Source organism: Panthera pardus, unplaced genomic scaffold, assembly GCF_024362965.1.
Source record: "Panthera pardus isolate Hobbes unplaced genomic scaffold, ASM2436296v1 HiC_scaffold_4, whole genome shotgun sequence".
Classification (NCBI taxonomy): Eukaryota; Metazoa; Chordata; class Mammalia; order Carnivora; family Felidae; genus Panthera; species Panthera pardus.
In genome coordinates this window covers 5,608,195-5,626,678 of record NW_026526969.1, presented here as the reverse complement: position 1 = coordinate 5,626,678, position 18,484 = coordinate 5,608,195, and the positions used below count along the sequence as shown (strand labels likewise).

At 47.3% G+C, this 18,484-nt stretch overlaps 1 long non-coding RNA gene across 2 annotated transcripts in view; it reads right to left on the bottom strand.

Moving 5' to 3' along the window:
* LOC109250621 (uncharacterized) overlaps window positions 1-18,484 on the bottom strand; it is a 54,095-nt gene that overhangs the window by 14,813 nt on the left and 20,798 nt on the right. For both annotated transcript variants that reach the window (XR_008419145.1, XR_002073109.2), the window contains 2 exons: window positions 8,209-8,442; window positions 121-449 (listed from right to left, as the gene is read on the bottom strand). This is a non-coding gene — a long non-coding RNA (uncharacterized LOC109250621). The remainder of the gene's footprint in view (window positions 1-120; window positions 450-8,208; window positions 8,443-18,484) is intronic.

Here is an 18,484-nt window from a genome sequence, read left to right as displayed (position 1 = left end):
AAAAAGATTCTGACTGTGCTCTCTCTCTCTCTCTCAAATAATAAAATAAAATAAAATAAAGTGAAGAAAGAGAGATGTTCCCAGTGCTCTGGGTGAGCTCCCACTTGTCATACCCATTACCTGAGGGGTTTCTCCTCTCCGGGACCTTGGGTGTCCTCAGGGTGTCCTCAGGGCCTCAGCACCTTGGTTCCCTGGATCCAAAGGAAGAGAACGGTTGGAAGAAAATCTGCAAACAGGGAAGGGACTGCAGTGGTTGGGGAGTTCCCTGGTGTGACTTCGGTACGTTCGTGAGACACGGCCTCCTGGGTTGGCTGTCAGGGGCGGGAGGTTGAAGTGACCACGGTGTCTTCCCAAAAGGCCGTGAGCCCACGGGACAGACAATTCGTTGGCTCATCTGGCCACGAAACGAGCATCAGCCACGTGCTTTGCCAAGACCCGGAGCCTCCTGCCTGGGATGGACAAGAAGCAGGGGAAACAGCAGACTCCCAACCGCAAATGCAGCCCAGAGCCGGGAAGGAACATGAACGGGGTGTAGGGACCAAGGCTGGGGTCCGCCAGGCCAAGGGCACGAGGAAGACAAATCCCCCCGGAAAGAGGAAGCACAGAATGGTCCCTGAGATTGGGCGGGGGGGGGGGGGGGGGGGGGAGGTGCGGTGCAGGCGAGAGGCCTGCCTTCTGCGAAGGTGGTGAGCGCTGGGTGAAGGGGAGAGGGCCATGAGGCTGGAGAGGTGAGCAGAGGCGAGACTTAACCGGGGGGCCTGGAGGACACAGCCAGAGTCCATCTGGTCAGGGGAGCAACAGATTGCAATTTATGTTTGGTTTTGTTTTAATTTTTTCATTTAACATTTATTTATTTATTTATTTATAAATGTTTATTTATTTGAGAGAGAGCAGGGCAGGGGCAGAGAGAGAGAGGGGGAGAGAAAGAGAGAATCCCAAGCAGGCTCTGCCCTCAAAGCACGGACCCGACTTGGGGCTCGACCCCACGCATCGTGCCATCATGACGGGAGCTGAAATCAAGAGTCGGGAGCTTCACCGTCTCAGCCACCCAGGCGCCCGGCCCAAAGCACATTTCTTGCAGAGCTTCCTGGGGTATCCTGAACTGATTTAAAGGGAACAAAAGAATAAGAACAAACAGCCACTGTCAGGCCAGGAGATAACCTAATCATATCAGGGGCAACAAATCAGTGACAAAACTCCCAGGGCTGATTCAACATCAAGATCGACCTGACACACATTCCTGAGTTATCTTTACAGGATCAAAACTCTGGCTCGGGGCGCCTGAGGGGCTCAAGTCAGTTAAGTGTCCGACTCTTGATTTCAGCTCGGGTCACGATCTCACGGTTTGTGGGATCGAGCCCCGCATCAGGCTCCGCGCTGACGCAGAACTCTCAAAGTAAATAAATAAACATTTAAAAAAAATAAGTAATAAAAATAAATAAAACTCAAACGTAGTCACAGAATTGGCAAGGCCGACCCTTGCTGGCCCTCGTGCCTTCGACCCTGGACAGACAGATCACCTTAAGACGACCTGCCCTATTTCCCGGCTGAATCCCCCGCTGCACAAGCCCCTTCACGAATCTATATGCATCCTTGGCTTAAAACTTCCCAGTTCTGTGGTTTGAGGAGACACCACTTTGGGAGACGGTCCCAGGGTCCTCATTTACTTGTTGCAAGGAATACCCTTCCCTTCTTTGGCTTCGTTGTGTCTTTTGGCTTCGATGCCCACCAAGAGGCAGACCCAGTTATGGGTAACACTAGGACGGCAGTTGTAAAGAATAAAACAGAAAATAACAAGTGTTGGTGGGCATGTGTGAGAACTAGAACTTTCACGCATTGCTGGCAGGAACATAAAATGGTGCAGCCACGAGGGGAAACAAGTTCTCAGAAGGCTAAACATAGAATCATCACATGAGGGGCGCCTGGGTGGCTTGGTCGGTTAAGCGTCTGACTTTGGCTCAGGTCACGATCTCACGGTTCGTGGGTTCGAGCCCTGCGTCGGGCTCCGTGCTGATGGCGCAGAGCCCACTTGGGGTCCTCCGTCCCACTCTCTCTGCCCCTCTCCTGCTCGTGCTTTCTCTCAAAAATAAACATTTAAAAATAAATAAATAAATAAACAAACTTAGGGGGAAAAAGTTAAAAAAAAAATCATCATATGACCCTGTGGGATAGTGTTATATAATCAAATATATATATATTTCGGCCTTCACCTGCATTCCTGGTACCAACACCTAAAACCCTGGGAACTTTCTGGTAACACTGGAGTTTAGTTAATGAGGTGGCTTTTGGAAAGCCCCTAAGGATGGCCACATCCGACTCCCAGGGAAGGGAGGGGGCTAGAGACTGAATTAATTATCAGTGAAAGCCTTCCTAAACACTGGGGCACATGAGTGGCTCAGTTGGTTGAGCGGCAGACTCTTGATTTCAGCTCAGGTCATGATCTCGGTTCGTGAGATCGAGCCCCACATTTGGCTCCACGCTGACAGTGCACACAGCATGCTTCTGATTCTCTCTCTCCCGTTCTCTCTGCCTCTCCCCCCCCACCCCCAACACACTCGCTCTCTCTCAAAATAAATGAATAAACTTAAAAATATGGGGCGCCCAGGTGGCTCAGTCAGTTAAGCAGCCGACTTCGGCTCAGGTCATGATCTTGCGGTTTGTGAGTTCGAGCCCTGCGTCGGGCTCTGTGCTGACGGTTCAGAGCCTGGAGCCTGCTTTGGATTCTGTGTCTCCTTCTCTCTCTGCCCCTCCGCCACTCATGCTCTGTCTCTCTCTCTCCCAAAAATAAATAAAAACATTTATAAATAGATATATATAGATAGATAGATAGATAGATAGATAGATAAAATCCCAACAGTATGCGTTCACAGCCCTTCCAGTTGGTGGACAAGAATGCATCCACATGGGTGGGTGACCTTCCCCAAACTCCACGGGGACAGAAGCTCCTCACCCTATGTATCTCTTCACCTGGCTGTTCATTTATGTCCTTAAATATCCTTTGTAATAAATCCAGAAATTTAATAAGTAAACTGTTTTCCCGAGTTCTGTGAGCCACTCTGGCAAATGCCCGAACCCGAGGAGGGGGTCACAGAAACCTCCGGTTTATAGCTGGCCCATCAGAAGCGCAGGTGTCTGAACTGGGGTGGTCCTATAGGACCGAGCCCTCAGCCTCTGGGATCTGATGTTAACTGCGAGTCAATAGTGTCAGCATTGAGTTAAATTGTAGGACATCCTGCCGGCATCTGAGAATTGTTTGGTTTTGGAAAACCCCCTGACATCCGATGAGCGGAAGTGTAGCATATTGTAGTCGAGAACAGAGTTGTTCTTCTTACCCAGCAGTACCCACTCTGGGGAGCCGAAAGGCAGAAACAACCCAAGTGCCCACCAACAGATGAATTGATAAGCCAGATATGGCCTCTACAGGGACACAATGGAACATTATTCACCCATAAAAAGGGATGAAGCTCTGATACATGCTTCCACAGGAATGCTCTTTGAAAACACTATGCCGAGGGGCGCCGAGATGGCTCAGTTGAAAGAGCCTGTGACTCTTGATCTCAGGGTGGTGAGTTCAAGCCTCATGTTGGATGTAGAGATTACTTAAATAAATAAAAACTTAAAAAAAAAAAGTATGCTGAGTGAAAGCAGTCAGACACAAAAGGACAGATTGGATGTGGTTCCACTTGAATGAGGTATTGAGAACAGGAAAATTCATAGAGACAGTAAGTACATTAGAGGTGACTAGGGGCTGGGAGGGAAGGGAAAAGAGAGGAGAATTATTGTTTCAAGCAATTTTTTAATGCTTATTTATTTTTGAGAGAGAGAGAGAGAGAGAGAGAGAGAGAGAGAGAGAGAATCCGAAGCAGGCTCTAGGCTCCGAGCTGTCAGCACAGAGCTGGATGCGGGGCTCAAACTTGTGAACTGCGAGATCATGACCTGAACCGAAGTCGGACACCCAACTGACTGAGCCACCCAGGCGCCCCAAGAGGAGAATTATTGTTTAATGGGTACAGAGTTTCTGTTTGGAATGATGGAAAAGCTCTGGAAATAGGGGCGATGGTTGTATCACATTGTGAATATATTTCATGCCACTGAGTTGTACTCCTAAATGGTAAATGTTATGTTATATATATTTTTACCACAATTAAAAAAAAAACAAAACTTTTTTTTTCTTTTTTTTAAAGCATCCCGACTGCTGTGTGGAGGTGAATGGTGGCTCCCCTGGTCATCAAAATCAAATTCCCTCCTTCCATTTTCTCCCGCCATGGGAACATGCTGGGAAAAACGGGTAGTATTAACAACACCCTGGGTCTGCCCTTCAAAGACTCCCACCTCTGTCTTGTCCTCAGCCCACCAGGAGATGTGAAGCCCCTGGGCACCTAGGTGGGCATCTGAAAGATGCAAGCTTGCCTTGATCAACCCAACCCAGCTGGTCCAGGGAAAGCAAGTCCCCCAGAACACTTCACTGCTCTTGAAGCTCACAGCCACCATTCTGGGGCCACCGGACAAGGCATGGCCACGTGGAGGGCTTTCAGTTGAGGACGGCAGCACCACGACAACCAATGCTCCTGGGAGGGAGCCCTCCCAGATCCCCGAGCAGCCATTGGGTACCAGGAAGAGGGAGAGGGCAGGTGCAGGCCCGGCCGGGACTGAGTAGCTCTCCCTTGGAAGGAGGGAAGTGGAAATTCCATATTCCCGGATCATGGGGATCCGTTTTCATGTCTATATCCTCCGCATGCCATCAGCCAGCCAGCTGCTTAAGGGCTCCTCTCTGAGACTTGGTCTGGCACACAGCAGGGGTACGTGTGGGTGCTTGGGACAAATGTGATGAGTGAGTGAGTGCTGGAGGCCACAGATGCCAGCGAGGGAGCCCAGGGAGGCCCAGCCACTGCCCAGGGTGACCCACAGGAAGTTGGTGGCTGAGCCAGGGATTGGCACCGGGTACCTCTCCCAGCCCTGCCCTCTCCCCTGGGGCCTCAGTCTCTGGCCCTCGGGGGTGGGAGGGGAGGAACAGCTGTGGAGTCACACACCGGCTCGGCTCTCTCTCTCCATGAGGAGTTTTTTCTTTCCTGCCGTCTTCTCTCCTCCCTCTCTTCCCTTTCTGGAACATCTGATTAGAGAACTTTGAAAGCTGAGCCGTCTTAGGATCAGGTTGCCAGATTTAGCAAATAAAAATACAGGATGTTCAGTTAAATGGAAATTTTAGATAAGCGACAAAGAATTCTTTAGTGTAAATCTGTTCCGTGTGATATCTGGGTCATAACCCAGTTCAGGAAAATGGCGCCTTCCCCTCCATGGGCTCCCCCTGCACGTGGCCGGGCCGCCCGGCTGAGCCGCTGTTCCTCCCATGGCACACCTTGGACCAAACCCGGAGGCTCTCTGCTAGGTCCCAGCCTGTCTGAGCTTCCGAGAGCAGGAGCAAGCCAGACACCTGCTGCAAGATGTTGCAAAAGAAATGGGGAAGCTGTTCAGACAGGGGAGAGAACAGGAAACCCCTGGGGCCACAAGAGAGGAAATCAGTGCGGTGGGGGGGACGGAGGAGGGAGGCGGGTCCACGACAGCAGCCCTGTCGCCCCCACCCCCAACCCCTTGGCTGCACGGGGGCCCAGCACAGAATAGGAGCCATGAAGGCTCCAGGAAGCAAAGAGCCACTGACTAAGAAGACATATGTCACGTCCACAGTCAGCTGCACGACACTGTGATTTGGTCCAGACGCCCGGTTCCTATGTGCCTCAGCCCTGCTCAGGTGCCTGTACGGTGGGATCCAGCTACAAGCCCAGGTCCTCGGAGCAGGGAAGGTGACTGAGGCCTGTTCCTGAAAAGACGGACCCATCTCTGGGGAGCCCGGGACCAGCGCCCTGTGCCAGAGCCGTGCTAGGTCACAGGCCAGGGCCCTGCCTTGCATCTCTTGGCCCCGGACCCCAGACCCCAGCTTCCCTGTCTGTTTCCCTTCTCTGCCGGGCTGCAACTGTGCCTCCGGGCCTCCTGGTGGGGTCCCGATGATCTCCTGAGTATCTGGCCCTCCACACCAAGGCCTGTGCAACAAATCTGAAGCTTGTAGTGTTGGCTCAAACTGCAGAACTATACCAAATATTCCATTTGCTCAGCCTGTCCACTCCTAGCTCCCTGCATTATGGGAGGCACCGGCCCAGTCACTGAGGACTGGCTTTGCCTTGAACTTGAGCTTGAGCTGGTCGAGTGATAACCAGTAATTCCAGAATGCTATTGTACACTTTCTCTTTCTTTCTCTCTCATATGTACTATATAATTATGTATTATATATAAATATATTATATACATGTGTAAATATTATATATATGTGTGGGTATACTCTATAATTATGTATTATATATATATGTGTGTATATTACATATGTATGTATTATATATGTGTGTGTGTATATATATATATATATATATATATATATATAACATGTATTTTAGTATATGTGACTTTTCCTTTTTTTTTAAAGTATTTATTTAAGTAATCTCTACACCCAATGTGGGGCTTGTACTCACAACCCTGAGATTAAGAGTCACATGCTCTTCTGACTGAGCCAGCCAGCACATCGACTCTTCCTCTCTTTTTATAAGCTTTGTGGACATTATTATAGTGTGTCACAAAATTAATAAATGTTTGGTATAATGATGTAAACAGAGTAAAAATAAAAACTTCATCAGCTGTCCTCTGCCTCCAGTCTTACCCCTTGCAGTGAACTGTCAATGTTTGTTGTTGTTTTTTTTTAGTTTATTTTTATTTTTTATTTATTTTTGAGAGAGAGTGCACGAGCAAGGGAGGGGAAGAGAGAGAGGGAGACAGAGGATCTGAAGCGGGCTCCACACTGACAGCAGCTCGATGCAGGGCTCAAACTCCCGAATCGAGAGATCATGACCCGAGCCGAAGCTGGTCACTCAATCAACTGAGCCACCCGGGTGCCCCTAACGGTCAATGTTAACAGTGAGCTATGTGTCCTCCTACATCATCATGCTCATGTAAGTAATCACACACATACACATACACGTGACTTTTCTCCCTTTTTTCTTTTAGATGAAAACGGTAACCTACATTCAAAACCTAAACAGTGGCTTAACTGAGAAATATGTTGCCTCTTTCTCAGGTGACAACAAGCTTGGGGTCACATAGTGCACGGTGCCGTGGCCGTGAAGCCGCATGCTCCATGCCTTTATGCTTCCCCATCCTGAGAGTGTGACTTGGGTCCCCACAGTCACAAGACGGCCCTGCCCTCCGGGCACCAAGTCTGTTCCACGCAGGAGGAAGAAGGCAGGCACAAGGGGACAGGCACGTACCGGCCGACTCTGGTTATATGTGTAGTACATGCTACTAGAAAACCAGTAACTTTCCTGTGGATTTCTGGTTACATCTCATTAGCCAGGAACATGTCACGTGGCTGTGCCTGGCTGCGAGGGAAGCTGAGAAACCGAGATTTTAGTGTTTTGGTGTTTTTGGTTTTGTTTTTTGAGAGACTGCAAGCAGTGGGGGTCGTTAGAGAGAGAGGGACAGAGGATCTGAAGCGCTGACAGCAGCGAGCCCGATGTGGGGCTTGAACTCATGAACCACGAGATCGTGACCTGAGCCAAAGTCTGACGCTCAGTCAACTGAGCCACCGGGTGCCCCGAGATTTTAGTTTGGGAGCTGGAAACATGATCTGTGAATAAGGAGGAAGTGGAGGAGAGATGTTGAGGAGTTACATCCAGCAATGGCTCCCACAGATACCACACACGTGATTCTACAACTGTTTTGCTCCCCGAGCTTGACAAGCCGTGGATCTTTCCAGATTGACACTACGGACCTGTCAAAAACTGCGCAACGGTCCCACAGAATGGTATCACCCTCATTTCTAATTATGCCCAATATTTTTCTGAGGCAAAGGCAGTGGAAATAAACATCCTCTAGATACATCCTTCGTTGCTTCTGTGTCTGAAGTTACGATTTCCCCTAAGTGGCTTACTGAGTGGAAGAGTTGGCGTGTCTCTTGCTCTCCATTTTGCTGTGAAACAAGAGCCCTGAAACTTAATAGCTTAGCAACCTTACTGGAGCGGGGGCACCTGGCTGGCTCAGTTGGTACGATATACAGTTCTTGACCTCGGGGTCGTGAGTTCCACCCCCCTGCTAGGTGTGGAGTTATTTTTTTGCTTGTTTGTTTTTAATAGATTTTTTTAAAAATAAATTAAGGAAAAACAAACTTACTGTCTAGTATTGGTTCTGAGGGTCAGGAATCCAGGAGCAGCTGGAGGAGTGCTTCTGGCTGTGAGCATCCCAGGAGCTTGCACTCCAGCCATGGTTGGGTAGCAGTCACCTCCTGGAATCGGGGCAGGAGAATCTGTTCCCAAGCTCGCTCACGTGGCTGTTGGCCAATGGCTTCACTTTCCCAGCATCTGGGCCTCTCCACGGGGCTGCTCACATATAGCAGCATGATTCCCCCTGGAAAGAATGATTTAAGAGAGAAAGTGAGCACCCAAGACAGAACCACTGTCTTTTTCATGACCTAATGTCATCACTTCAGCCTTATGCTACTGATTACACGCAACAGCCCTTGTATAATTCAGGGGAGGACTACACAAGAGTGTGAACCTTGGGGGTGGGGATGCTGGCGGCCATGTTCCCTCAGTGGCTGGCTAAATGTATGGGGGCACATATTCTTTTATATTGCCTTTTCCTTTTTCCTATTATTATTATTATTTTTTTAAGTTTATGTATTTACTCTGAGAGAGAGAGACAGAGAGAGAGAGAGAGAGAACATGAGCTGGGGAGGGCCAGATAGAGAGGGAGGGAGGGAATCCCAAGCAGGCTCCACACTGTCAGGGCAGAACCAGATGTGGGGCTTGATCTCACGAACCATGACTTACCTGACTGAGCCACCCAGGCGTCTGCCGTTGTGTTTAAACCCTACTTTGATGGAAAGTGTAATACATGCCAATTTCAGAAAAACTTGAAAACACAGAAAAATAGGAGAAATCTCAAACACCCCTAACCCCACCACTGAAAGATACTTGTAACTTACATTTTTATTCATTTCCTTCCACTCTTTCTTCTGTGCATGTAGTGCTTCTGTGCTGGGATGTTTTTGTCAGATAACAAAAACCACCCTGACTCAAAAAAAGCTAAAATGGAAGGAAAGCTATTAACGGCCTCAGGGAACAGGAAATCTAGAGGCAGTCAGATGTCAGGGCTGGTGGAGAACAATGACATTCTCAAGGACCCAGGTGATTTTCCTCCCTTCCAAACACTGACTTCATCTCGAGGGTCTTTTAGGCAGGAAGATGATGGAGGGGCTGAAAGTCTCCTTTTCAGTCTGATTTGCACACACCCACTCCTGACCCAGATGCTATCACTGGGAATGCTACAGGCTAAGTGACCAGTGTAGACTTGGTTACATGGTGGGATTACCGCCATTGACTTAGAGCAATCACCCCCAGAGCTGGGTCCAGTTTCCGCTGAGTCACATGGTCTTTTAGGTTGAAAGAAGAGGGAAAGGAGGATGTGTGGCAACAGTGTCTCCTACACAAATAGATTTACTTAGTCGATAAGATATAATTTCATATCCTTATTATTTCAAATGATTGTAATACTATAAACATATATTTTTTTAAGATTTTATTTTTAAGTAATCTCTACACCCAACATGGGGCTTGAACTCACAACCCCGAGATCGAGAGTCGCATGCTCAACTGACTGAGCCCACCAGGAGCCCCTGAACATATTCTTTATGGTTGAAATGTTTATAAATAAATGGCCATAGAATAGTCCAACAAGTTATATAGTATAACTTACTTTTTACAACAGCTTATTGAGACACAATTCACCCATTTAAACTGTAGAATTCAACGGTTTTTAGTATATTTCCACAGTTGTGCAACTATCATCACCATTTTCTTTTCTTTTCATTTTTGAGAGAGACAGAGAGAGAGAGAGCTCAAATGGGGAAGGGACAGAGAGAGAGAGGGAGACACAGAATCCGAAGCAGGCTCCAGGCTCTGAGCTGCCAGCACAGAGCCTGATGCGGGGCTTGAACTCATGAACCGTGAGATCACGACCTGAGTTGAAGTCAGATGCTTAACTGACTGAGCCACGCAGGTGCCCCTATCATCACCATTTTCAACATTGTCATTCCCTCAAAAAAACCCCTACTTACTAGCAGCCACACTACATTTCAAGCCCCATAGTACCTGGCTTCTCTCAGTACAGTATTTTCAAGGTCGATCCCTGTTGTAGCGTGTTTCGGTATTTTATTTCCTTTCATTGCTGAATAATATTCCATTGTGTGAATATACCACGTTAAAAAAGTCTATTGATGAGTTAATGGACATTTGGGTTGTTTCTGGGTTTTTTGGCTATTATAGAGATTGTCTTGGGGCGCCTGGGTGGCTCAGTCGGTTGAGAATCCGACTTCGGCTCAGGTCATGGTCTCACAGTTTGTGGGTTCGAGCTGACAGCTTGCTCAGAGCCTGCAGCCTGCTTCAGATTCTGTCTCCTTCTCTCTCTCTGCCCCTCCCTGCTCATGCTCTGTCTCTGTCTCTCAAAAATAAATAAATGTTTAAAAAAATTTAAAAAAAAGATTGCCTTATTTCATTCAGGCTACTATAAAAAAATGCCATAGACTAGGTAGCACATAAACAACAGAAATTTATTTTTCACAGTTCTGGGGGCTGGGAAGTCTAAGATCAAGGCACTGGCAGAGTCAGTGTCTGGTGAGAGCCTGCTTCCTCATTAAGGGCCAGCTTCTCATTGTTAATCTCACATAATGGAAGTGGGGAAGGAGCTCTCTGGGATCTCTTGTAAAAGGGTATTTGTTGAAAAGACCATTTTCCCCCCATTGAATGGTTTTAGCACCCATGCTGAAAAATCAACCAATCATAAAAGTGAGAATTTACATCTGGGCTCTTGGTTCTATTCCATTGATCTCTATGTCTATCCTCAAGCTTGTACTGCACTCTATTTTTTACTGTAACTTTGTAGTGATTTTGAAATCAGGAAGTAGTGAGTCCTCCAACTTTATGCTCCTTTTTCAAGATTGTTTTTAGCTATTCTGGATTCCTTATATTTCTTTTTTTTTTTTTAATTTTTTTTTAAATGTTTATTTATTTTTGAAGGAGAGACAGAGTGTGAGTGGGGAAGGGGCAGAGAGAGAGGGAGACACAGAATCTGAAGCAGGCTCCGGGCTCTGAGCTGTCAGCACAGAGCCCGATGCGGGGCTCGAACCCACGAACTGTGAGATCATGACCTGAGCCGAAGTCGGACGCTCAACCAATTGAGCCACCCAGGCGCCCCTGGATTCCTTGTGTTTCTATATGAATCTTAGGATCAGCTTTTTCAATTTCTGGAGGAAAAAAACTAAGATTTTGATAGAGAACACTTTGAATCTAGAAATCAACTTGGGAGGACTGCCATCTCAACAATACGAAATCTTTCAATCCATGAACATGGGATGTCTTTACATTTAATGAAGTCTTCCTTAATTTCTTTAATGATGTTTTATAGTTTTCAGTATACAAATCTTACACTTCTTTTTAAAAATGTACTCTTGGGGCACCTGAGTGGCTCTGTGATTGGGATTCTCTTTCTCTCTCTCTGCCCCCCCACCCCCCCGCCCCGCTCATGCTCTGTCTCTCTCTCTCTCTCAAAATAAAATAAACTTACAAAAAATTAACTAAGACAGAGGGAGAACAGCGATAATGAGGAGACAAATGGCAATGTCTGTGTCTCAGGGTCTATAAAGGAAACCCTATTTTCCATGTTGGGCTCCTAACACCAATGCGTTACCATCATGGCATCTGTTCTGGGCTGCAGGTTAGCTATTGTCGACTTTATGTGGCAGAGGCTGCCTGGTATGATGTGCACATGTTGGGGCTGGACTTGGTGTGTGGAGCTTGAACATGCCAGGGCAGTGGTGAGTGACCCACATCTCCAAACACACACACTTACTCGGAGACCTTTTTAAAAATTTTTTTTTTTAACGTTTTATTTATTTTTGAGACAGAGAGAGACGGAGCATGAACGGGGGAGGGGCAGAGAGAGAGGGAGACACAGAATCGGAAGCAGGCTCCAGGCTCTGAGCCATCAGCCCAGAGCCCGACGCGGGGGCTCGAACTCACGGACCGCGAGATCGTGACCTGAGCTGAAGTCGGACGCTTAACCGACTGAGCCACCCAGGCGCCCCTCGGAGACCTTTTTAAAAAACATTTTTTTCATGTTTATATATTTTTGAGAGAGACAGAGCATGAGTGGGGGAGAGGCAGAGGGGGAGGGAGACACAATCTGAAGGAGGCTCCAGGCTCTGAGTTGTCGGCACGGAGCCTGATGCGGGGCTCGAACTCGCAAACCATGAGATCATGACCTGAGCTGAAGTTGGACACTTAACCCACTGAGCCACCCAGGCCCACCACAGAGATCTCTACTGTGACAATATGAGTGTGCCCCGTTCGCGTACGTCTGCTTTCACCAAACACAACCGAGCCATGCTTGACATCCTTTGTCAACAAAGGGGATTTCAGAGACGCACCTGTGTGTGGACAATGACACGAGGACAGTAGCAGTGGGAGGTCACACTTCAAGAGTGCTCCCTCTGTGCCAGGCCCAGCTCTAAGCACCTGCTGAAGACTAACGCAACTAAAGCTCGTAACAACCCTTTGAGGCGATGCTTTTGTTTGCTCCCTTTTGCAGCAGAGAAAACTTGCCCAAGGTGACACAGCCGGTGACGGGCAGAGTCTGGATTTGAACCTGGAGCCGGAGTGCTTAGCTATCGTGCTATTCCCTCCCTCTACAAAACTATCAAAACAGAACAAATAAAGTGCTACAGCGGTAAATACGGTCACAATAAATAAATAAGACTCTGGCAGTGGGCATAGGGTCCTGCAGAAGAAGTTCACTCTACCTGGTGGAGCTGAGTTTCCACTGAGCCTTGAAAAAAGAATTCACTAGAACCCAACAGTGGGAAGGTTGTTTCAAGTCGGTGTGACAGCAGACAGCCGTGCAGGGGCTCACGGTGTGCGGCTAGCATCGGGCTATATGTTACAGAAGTGCTCTCCTTAAAATCATAGGGAGGAGGAGCTACACAGAACAATTTTCTTTCTTTTTTTATATAATTTTATTTATTTTAAGAGAGACGAGAGAGAGAGAGAGAGAGAGACAGTGAGCGCACACACACGAGTGGGGAGGGGCAGAGAGAGAATCCCCAGCAGGCTCTGCACTGTCAGCACGGAGCCCGATGCGGGGCTCCACGCGGGTTTGAACTCATGAAATGTGAGATCATGATCTGAGCTGAAGTCAGAAGCTCAACTGACTGAGCCACCCAGGTGCCCCCACGGAAGAATTTTCTTAATCATTATGTCTTCTCTCTCTGCTCATTTCAATTGCAACTGAAATAACATTTTATTTAAACCAAACATATTTTAAAAATTTAAATTTAAATTAAAAAAAAGCTTTACATTTAAAATACATATTGTGAGGGGTGCCTGACTTCAGCTCAGGTCATGATTTCGTGGTTCACGTGAGTTTGAGCCCCTCTACGGTCAGTGCGCTGGAGTCTGCTTTGGATCCTCTGCCCTTCTTTCTCTCTCCCTGCCCCTGTCCCACCCGTACTTTCTGTCTGAAAAAAAAATACAACATTAAAAAAAATTAAATACATATTTTGGAGGGCACCTGGGTGGCTCAGTCATTTGAGCATCCGACTCTCGATCTCGGCTTGGGTCGTGATCCCAGAGTCGTGGGATCAAGCCCCTTCTTGGGCTCCATACAGACCTTGGAGCCTGCTTGGGATTCTCCTCTCAGCACTAAATAAATAAATAAATAAATAAATAAATAAATAAATAAAATATCTATTTTTTAATTTAGTAAGTAATCTCTCCACCCAAGAGGGGCCTTGAACTCACGACCAACCCTAAGATCAAGAGTAGCACAACTCCTCTGACTGAGCCAGCCAGGCGCCCCTGAAATATTTTTAAGAGAAATATTACTTATTGTTTTCTTTTTTTCTTTTATTTATTTATTGTTTTTTTCAATCTTTATTTGAGAGAGAGAGAGACAGAGAGACAGAGCACAAGCATGGGAGGGGCGGAGAGACAGGTAGGGAGACACAGAATCCGAAGCAAGGCTCCAGGCTCCGAGCTATCAGCACAGAGGCCGACACGGGGCTCGAACTCATGGACGGCAAGATCACGACCTGAGCCGAAGTCGGACGCTGAACAGACTGAGCCAGCCAGGCGCCCTCTTTTTTTGTTTTTTAATGTTGATGTTTTAATTTTTTTAATTGCTTGATTTCTAATCGCCACATGTCTATGATACTCTAACTGCTTTTCAACTGCTTTGGGCTGGCAGGCCCAAAGACTTCCAGGGGCTTTTTGGTCTGAGGGAACGTGCCTTGGTAGCAGTAACCGGAAGACCATGGAGATGGTGGATTCTTGCCTCAACTGGAAATTTATAAAAATTTTCCATGAGGTGGCAGCAGCTGCTCAAGCAGTCCTGGAAAATGAGCTCAGCTGAAAATTCAAGGTTGTTGTCGTTGTCGTTGTCGTTGTTTGCCATTAGAGTGAGATCTCTTTCAACATTGCCTGTCTTTGAATAAAATCTATGCGTTAAAAATTCTTTGATTTAGAAATTAAAGCTGGTTTCTTTTCTTTTTTTTTTAATATTTACTTATTTTTAAGAGAGAGAGAGAGAGAGAGAGAGAGAGAGAGAGACTGGGGGAGGGGCAGCCAGAGGGGCATGTACAGAGGACCCAAAACAGGCTCTGTGCTGACAGCAGTGAGCCCGGATGCGGGGCTTGAACTCACGAACCATGAGATCATGACCTGAGGGGAAGTCAGAGGCTCAGCCTACTGAGCCACCTGGGCGCCCCTTGACGCTATTTTCTACCCACTAATACCGACCGAGGCTCTCCTGTCTTTCAAGGTCATTTCGGAGCGGTCAGACGAAAGATGCAAAATTCAATTCCCACCACAGCTACTAGAAAGCAGGATTTAATTTTAGCCCTGCCAAACAACGTGGGGCGGGCGGGAAGTGATTTTGGCATCTGGAAGTGTTTCGTGCTTCACACCAAGTGAGCGCGCCTCTTACTCCGCACTCTCGGGCCGGCTGTCCTGTGAATTTCTATTTGCTCAGAAATTATGCTGATCTCAGTTTCCGCCCTGAGCAAGGAAAACGAGGGTAAGAAAAGAAGGGAGCTAGCCCAAGTGCAGGGAACAAAACACAGAATGGATGGGCCTTCACAGAAGAGGATTGTTTCAGTCCCAGAACAAAGGGGCAGATGGATTAGGCCGGTCTGAGCCCTGGCTCCGCCTCTTACCAGCTGGGCCCTCACCTGATCTCCAGAGCTAGGGTTTTCCACCGCAGACAGAATGACAATACCCTTTCGCAGCACTGCCGAGTGCAAAGGGGAGAATGTCCTCTGGGCCACACCAGTTGGTTGGAATTACAGCAGATACTTTATCGGGTCGCTAAAATATGTTTACCCGCTGACTTTTCTTTTTTTTCCTTTGCCTGTTTCCCACACAGGAAAGACGATGGAAATAAGATCAAAGTCGTAATCCTCTTGTCGATCCGCGTTGGGCCGCTGGTCATCCCTGGCTGCATGTCAGAATCGCCTTGGAGCCCTCGCCCCAGCCCAGGGCAATGGCCACAGTCCCTCTGGGTGGGGTGTGAATTTGAAGCAGCCACTTCCCAAACCCTCTGAATGTCCTTGAAGGGACTCTGCCTCACCCAGAGTGGTCACGTGATTTCCTTGCTAAGGACACTGCCAGCCGAGAAACCAAAGATTTTGCTTAAATGAATCTGTTCACTGCTTCAAATCCAGCCTTGCAGATCCCTTGGGGTATAAAGCGGGCCTGACCTCACCGAGTTAAATGGACACACTTTCATTCTGATCTTAGAGCAGCATCTTAACGAGCATCTTTATAGACTTATTCCACATTGAAAGTGGATATCTGTGACCTATAATTTGCAAGATCTTTAATTTAACATAATTATAAGGACACTTCTGAAATTAATGGTCAAGTGAACGACGGCACTAGATAACTATTCCAATATATTACTTCAACACCTTCCTTCCTTCTCTCTTCTCCAAAATGATGTTTCAATTCAGGTGGTTCTTTGGGTTTTTTTGCTTTTTGGTTTTGTCTGTTTGTTTGTCTTTACTGTTTCAAGTACTATTTGTTGTGCCCAAGTTATGAAGGCTCTGTGGAGAAAATATTAGCAGTTTTTGGCTAAATCAGTTTTAAGGCAAAGGCATTCGTTAATAAGGCATTTTCTCTTTTTATTACTAATTTTTTTAATAAGGAATTTTCAAATGTGACTATTCCAGAAGTTTTCTCTGTGCCACTTGATCAAGATGAATTTACTGTAATATCCCCTTTTTCTGGAAGGTAGCTGCATATATCTGGATGGAACTCATAATTTTTCTAAATATGTGCAAAATTAAAAAAATATATTCTGTATTAAAACCCAAACAATTTTCATACCACTTCCCTTTCCAGGCTTTCTTGTAAAACGTTGTCCTGACATGTCTTGGGAAAAAAAAAGCAAAAAAAACAAATGTGCAATGAACTTCCTGTCTTCAAAATAGAGATACTCTCTTCCTACAGCCTTGGAAACTAGAGAGCAGCCCACACTAAGACTTCTGGTCAAAAGCAAAACTCAGGCTGCTGGGGTCCAGGGATTTCTCTGTTAGGGGCCACACATCCACTGGGATGTGGCCACTATGCACACCTGAAACACCTCTGTTATATCACCCTAACCACATCTATGGCACATCCTAACTGCTGACTGCATTTGAAAATGATCCCCGGGCACAAAGCCATCCAGTGTCAGGTCGTACAAAGCCACAAAATATTCATGATCTTCTGCAGACCCGGCAGATTGTTTCTTAATTGTGGTAAAGTGCACATAACATAAAATGTTCCGTCTTAACCATTTTCAGCATACGGTTCATTAGGGGTAAGCACATCGTGTTGTTGTGCAACTGACCTCCAGAACTCATTTCATCTTGCAAAACTGGAACTCCATACCTATTAAACGACTCCCCCCTCCCCCCTGCCCCCGGCTCCTGGCAACTGCCCTTCTGTTTTCTGTCTCTACGAACATGACTACTCCAAGTATTGCACCCTTTTGGGGAAGCAAAATGTTTTTTCTTTTAAGCTTATTTATTGATTTAAATAATTTCTACACACGACATGGGGCTTTAACTCACAACCCCAAGATCAAGAGTCACACGCTCTTCCGACGGAGCCAGCCGGGTGTCCCTGGAAGCAAAATGTTTCTAATCACAACTGCATCCCATCAAATTTACAGCTAGAAAGTTTGAACTTTACGATTAAGTATGTAAAACATACTCAGACACACACATCCACACATACTCACGAACACACAATTCTGATAGAACTGAGCTTGGCGGGGCAGGGGGTGGCACACCTGGGTGGCTCAGTCGGTTAAGCGTCCGAGTGGATTTCAGCTCAGGTCATGATCTTACGGTTTGTGAGTTCCAGCGCCCCATCGGGCTCCGTGCTGATGGCACGGACCCTGCTTGGGATTTTGTCTCTCCTCGCTGCCCTCACCTACTTGTGCGCACACGCTCTCTCTCTCAAAATAAACAAACTTAAAAAAATAAATAAAAAGAACTGAGCTTGGGACAAAGTCCATCTCTGGGGGCCACTGAAGGCCTGTTTCGTGAAACTGCTTCTCCAGGTGTTTTACCTGGACGAGCAGAAAAGTGTGCTTTCGGCAACTGGCAAGGGTCAAGGTCTTTTAAGTTATACAAGAATGGGCCTGCAGAGAGGGTTCTCAGGATGCAACCTGGAACTGAAACCCGACATGAAACCAGCTGCAGGAGGGAAGAGCCGCCACCTCTGAGATCAAACCCAGGGCCAGGTGTGTGCAAAGGGGCCTTGGGGGCTCGGAGCACTAGCCTGCGAATTTCACAAAAGACTCATCTGCTTCTGCAGATTTGGCTTTGAGGATTTGTTTCCTATGCCTCCCCATGTTTTCTGCAGCTCCCATGCCAGACTGGCCCAGGGTCAAGGTAGGCTGGATCCAAGAAGGAGAGGGGAGCAGGTGCCCTGAGGACTCTCACACAGAGCCCATCAGGGACAACTTATTACTGCCTCCATGCTGAAAACAGCTGTGTCCTTACTTTACAAAAACGTAGAAGGCGTTGCTGGCTGTCCTCTGGCGGCAGGGCCAGGGTAGGGCCGAGCACAGGTCAGCAGCCTGAGTGACACAGGAGGCTTGACCTGCGGCTTCACCCATGTTCCAAAGACAGGCTTCAGGGGGCGCTTGGGTGGCTCGGTTAGTTACGCGTCGGACTTTTGGTTTGGGCTCAGGTCATGATCTCACGGTTCATGGGTTCGAGCCCCGCATTGGCCTCTGTGCTGACAGTATGGAGTCTGCTTGGGATTCTGTCTCTGCCCCTCCCCAGCTCGTGCTCGCTCTCTCTCTCAAAATAAATAAACTTAAAAACGAAAAAAAAAAAAAAAAA